Raw genomic sequence first — 6,000 nt, forward strand, 5'->3', positions numbered from 1 at the left:
CGCCAGCCATCGAGTCATCCAGAGTTCGATGAGAACGAGAGATCAAATGACTTTTATCTCAGTTGTAGAACCAAAAGACTACTATTATATTTTTTTGGTAAGAACTATTAAAATGTTTTGTTTTTCTTTAAGTTGTCTTAGATACTAATATTTGTAATAACTATTTAATTTTATTATGTTATTGTGCTACTATATTAATGAAGTAATTTATATTTGATATTAATTATTATTTTTAATTTTATTTGTTATTGTAATTATTTTTAATAAATTAAAAATCAATATTTTAAATAACATAAATTATATTTTTTTTTAATATAAAAATTTTTTGGGGCGACAAGTCAGATATAACAATTCTGACAACACTTTTTAGGGGTGATATTATGGGTATTAGGGGTGACATTGCCGCCTCTAAAAGAAAAAAAATAAAAATTCGTGTTTTACTTTTAGGGGCGACATACATGCGACTTTTTTGTCGCCCCTAATAATAATTTTAGGCGCCAATTATTAAAGGCGACCTTTTAGGGGTGACATGTTGCTTCTAAAAGATATTAGAGGCAATTTATAGTTGTTTTTGTTGGAAATTATTTTACTAGGATCTAGATTTACTACCAAGTATGTTTTATTAACATCCTAATATGAATTCTAAAACAATGAAATAAACACATAAGAGTTTAAGAAAACCTTACATTGGGTGTAGCGAAATATTATGACTCCTTCCATTCAGATCTCTAGCCCTTGATTCCTTTCTGTAGCAGAGCATAATCAAGATCTGAATCTGGATCTCCTTATCTCCTTCTTTGATGCTGATTTTCCATAGTCTTACATACTATGATTGAGGTACCACTTGATGTGTGTGGGCACTACTCTATCACTCAAGGGTTTCGAAATTGTAGAGAGGAAAAGAGAGAGAAAGTGGCGTGTAGGTTTTTTCTGAAAGAAACAAATGTACAAAGTTATATGTTTCCTGAAGCCAACACTTTCTATTTATAGAATGCCCTCTAGGTTTAGGTTAGAATTGTTTGGCATTAAAATAATGGAAATATAAAATGGTAAAAGCTTATGCATAGTGGGCGGCCCATATAAGGAAATTGGGCCTCACTTTGCAACTTTCCCATTTTGTTATTTCTCATTCTCATTTTCTCAAAAATGCCAATTTTCCAATTTAACCTTTTAAATGCCAAATCTAATTATTTAATAACTTAAAAATTAATTATTAAATAATATTGCCATTTAATATATTTATTAATTTAGACACATAAAGTATCTTAATTAATAAATAAACCTAGAATCTCTTTTCTTTACAATTTCGCCATTGCTTAGTGAAAATTCATAAAGTAGACATAGTCTAACTTTAGAATTATAATTGATTAATTAAAATCAATTAACTGAGTCTTACAAGCAGTATGGTCTCAACTAGTATGGGGACCATGGGTCTATATAACCGAGCTTCCAATAAGTTGAACCGAATTTACCAAGTAAATTCCGTAACTTATTAATTCCTTATTGAATCCACTCTTAGAACTTGGAATTGCACTCTCAGTCATATAGAATGCTCTATATGTTCTACGATATAGATACGTCATTAGTCATCCATTGTTATAATCCTAATTTGATCAATGATCCTCTATATAGATGATTTACACTGTAAAGGGATTAAATTACCGTAACACCCTACAATGTATTTTATCCTTAAAACACTTAACCCTGTATAAATGATATTTCAGCTAAGTGAAATGAGTACTCCACCATTTATTTTCGTTTGGTTAAGCTCGAAGGAAATCATCCTTTACTTTCTATTCGCCAGATAGAAGCTATAGATTCCATATTTATGTTAGCGCTCCCACTCGATTGCAGTACTGTGTTCCCAAAATGTACGTATCACCCTGACCCAAAAGTAGGCTTAACTAACAAATCAAAGAACACGAATAACACTCTTGAGATTGAACCTAATCATATCAGGATTAAGATCATTTGATCTAGGATCAACTAGTGATATTGAATTGAATAGATATTACGGTAAATTTTAATATATCTAATCAAAGTTCAATATCGGTCCCTTCCGATGTATACTCCATACATCCGATACTGGTAAACTTTGCCAATGTCCTGGAAAGGACATAACACTTTTTCAAGGTGTAAGAATACCTATCGCTGATTATACCATGTCAGTCTAAATCCAGTGTTCTGACAAATCAGGGAATAAACTTTCGAACATATAATTAAGATTATATTCCACTGTGCTGACAACACTATAATTGTTAACAAATTCATAAGTTCTGGACTTAAATGGAATTCATACATTATATACATAATCATGAAATAAATCATGTGAACCATGCAACATAAAATGTTATTTCTGATCTTTATTAATATGTAAATCTGATTATATTGAAATGGGTTTTATTTAGGGCACAAAACCCAACAGTTTTAGGCCGGGGCGACAAAAATTTATTGTAGTGTAAATAATACAGCATACATTGTATTAAAATTCAATTTTAGTTGTAATAATTAATACAATACTGTTGCCCCTGATTTCGCCCAATATACGTGGACCAATCAAATAGGGACACGTGGATCAGATAACTTGTAAATATTTGCTAAGTCTTTGAATGCCACAAGGAAGTACCCTGGGCATAGGTCCCGGAGGAGGCACCCGGAGTACAAGGTGCTCCCGGAAGCTCGCATAGCATAAAGCCTCTCCACGAAGTGTGAGGCTTCTCCTGAGCAATCAAGTCGCATTTAATGCTGCATGGGAGGAAGCGTGTTGGGACTGCAACACGCAATAAAGTCTGACGGCACAACCTCCAAACAGCAGCGCCACAGTAATGATCATTTAAAGTCTAGCGACGGCTACTCTGCGAAGAGTCACATCAATCACAAGGCAAAAAGGACATTCCTCATAAAAATCCTACAGCACCTAGGGATTTGACCATGCATTACTCATGGTATATTCATTGGGAATACCCAACTTTATGGATACTTACAGATATGTTTGTAAGAACAATTCTAGGGATTACCCCACCAAAACACTATAAATACCCCCTCAAAGCTCATTTAATGGGATCGAGAATCTTGGGTTGCATATGAGCAAGAAGAGTAAATACTCACCAAGAACATTCTCTGTATTTATAAGGGTAACATTCCCTCAAGTGTAGAATCTGTATTAAATACATCCATCAATAACAAAGACTCGTGGACTAAGGCTCATTAACGCCCCAACCACGTAAAAATCCTTATCTCGCTTTCTTACAGCTTAATATTATAATCATATTTTAATAGTTGCCGAAAATCTCGGTCAACATTTTGGTGCTTTCATTGAGAGCTGAAGAAAGCTGCTACACAACAAGCATTTGGCTTCACAAAGATGGTGGAGACAAGAAGTACACGTCAGCCTCGCCCTCTGGAAGATGCTCAAGACCCGAATGAGGAAGATGTAGCCTCAAGAGCAGCAGAGGAGTCCGAGGAAGAAGAAATAGTCCCCGACGAGGACTACGAGGGGAACCTCGACGAGTATGCCTATGACGAAGGAAGTTACTCAGAGCTGGTGCTGCTCAGACAAAAAGCTATCGATCACGAAGCCGAGATCGAAGCTCAGAAAGCGCAAAACCAGAAAATGCAGGAAGTGATGCTAGCCATGCAGAAAGCCATGGAAGCAGCTGGCATTCATGTGCACCCCAAGGCAATGACCGCTGGACTCAACAGGGAGCCAGCGACATCTTCGCCTAATTCCCAGCAGCAGAAATCTAGGGAACCTAGCCCTATAAGATATCCTGCTGAGGGAAATCAGACAAAAAACCCTACTTCTACCCCTGGGCAAAAGAAAAAGGTGCAGGATCCGCGAAGGGTCCGCTCAGATTTCCCTAAAGGGAAAGGTCCGCAGAGGGGCAAGCCCCAAAAAGGGAGTCTTGGCCCTCAGGATCGAGGGGACCGAAAAAGCGTTTCTGTGCACCAGGAACCAGGGGGTAGAGGGAGAAGAGGACAGAGATGTCCTCCCATTGATCTGAGAAATCAAATCAATGGGAATCAAGGTGACCTCCGGGATCACCTTGACCAAAAAAGATACGGGCCCGTGGTTTCCTCGGGTACGTTAAATGAAGGAATTATGGCGGAACTCGCCATACTCCGAAAAGACATTGCTCGAGTCTCCCGGAGGCAGAAGGGAGACGACTCCGATTCAGACAGCGAGGATCGGGAGCCGTGTGCCAAGCACATCCTGGAGGCGGAGCTCCCTAAAAACTTCAAGATGCCCGAAATGGCGGCATATACCGGGAACTCCGATCCCAGTGACCACCTGTCGCGGTTCAACCGTGTCATGACGGTCATGTGGGTCAGCAATGATGCCAAATGTCTGTGCTTCCCACTCACTCTGAGTGGGTCCGCGGAGGAATGGTTCAAAAAGCTGGAACCAGGATCCGTGGGCTGTTGGAACAAGCTCCAGACCAACTTCCGGAGACAGTTTGTCGCCGCCAGAAAGGTCAACTTGGAGGTTAGTGCCTTGACCAATATCAAGCAACTGCCCACTGAGACCTTGAAGAATTACATCAAGAGGTTCCGAGAGGAAGCCTCGAAGACCAAGAAGGTTGATGACGGACAACAGCTTGCACTTCTCCAAGCAGGAATCCGTACTGGGACTCCCTTCTGGAATGAGTTGCAGCAAGAAGGGGCTGCTAGCCTCCAGGACTTCCAGAAAAGAGTCCAAAAGTATATCAACCTCGAAGAAGCCCAAATCGTGGCCTATGGAGGCTATTATCCCACCGGGATAGCAGGGTACATGCCCGGAGTATCACCCTCGGGTACTGCCCCGACTGCAACTCCGCAGGTGAGTGGCATACAGTTCTCTGCTACCCCCGGGTATAGCCAGGGCCAAGCTTTGGCGCCAGCATCTTCTCATTTTGGCAACCCGTCCGGGGTGAATGGGCAAGCTCCTTCACAGGCTGCCCCGACTGCTAGCTTAACAGGCCCTACCCAGGGATCGAGGAGTAAAAGGTCCTCCAAAGGCAGCACCCGAACGGGAGAGAAGCGCCAGAAAAAGGGGTACACCCCCCAATATACTCAATACACGGAGCTATCGGACTCTCAGGAACGTGTGTACTTCGCCACTAGGCAAAATACGCACTACCGGAGACCACAACCGTTGTACAAAGACAGCTCCCGGAGAGATCCGAGCAAGAGATGCGAGTACCACAACGACATTGGTCATAGCACCAATGAGTGTAAGAATCTCAAGGACGAGATCGAAAATCTAATCCGTTTGGGCCACCTCCATGAGTGGATCAAGAATAGGTTGCCCCACCTTAATCCGGGACAGGTGGCTGGGGGTATGCCTCCGGGAACACCAGGGGGTACAGCAGGAGTATTGGCTCCAGCTGCTCCCGCAGGTGACGCCCAGCATATTCCCGGGCTACCGCCCCGGCCTAACGGGCGGGTGGCCATGATCTCCGGAGGTCCCCATATCGGAGGGAACACTCGCAAGGAGCGAAAGCGATACGCCGAGGCCGCGAAACACAATGAGATATGGGAAGTTACTCAACTCCCAGCTCAAAGGCCTCGGCTGATGGACCAACCCATCACGTTCACGGAAGAAGACGCCAAGACGGTGCGTTTCCCTCATCACGACCCGTTGGTCATAGAGACCCCCATCGCGAATAAAGTGGTGGCCAGAGTCTTAATTGACAATGGGAGTTCCGTGAACCTGCTCTTCAAAGAAGCCTTCACCACGATAGGGTTGACCGACCGTGACCTCTCGCCTAGTGGGTCGCAGCTCACGGGGTTTAACGGGGCGACGCTTATCCCGATGGGAAAAGTAAGGCTCCCGGTTACTCTGTGCCCGGATACTCCCCAAAGCACATTTAAATATTGCACCTTCGTGGTGGTAGACTGTCCGACAGCCTACAACGCGATCCTCGGCCGACCGGCCCTAGCGGACTTTGGTGCAATCACTTCGATCCGGCATCTGTGCCTAAAATTCCCTACCCAGGAGGGCGGAGTCGGAACTGTGAG

This window comes from Cannabis sativa, chromosome 8 (assembly GCF_029168945.1).
Source record: "Cannabis sativa cultivar Pink pepper isolate KNU-18-1 chromosome 8, ASM2916894v1, whole genome shotgun sequence".
Lineage (NCBI taxonomy): Eukaryota > Viridiplantae > Streptophyta > Magnoliopsida > Rosales > Cannabaceae > Cannabis > Cannabis sativa.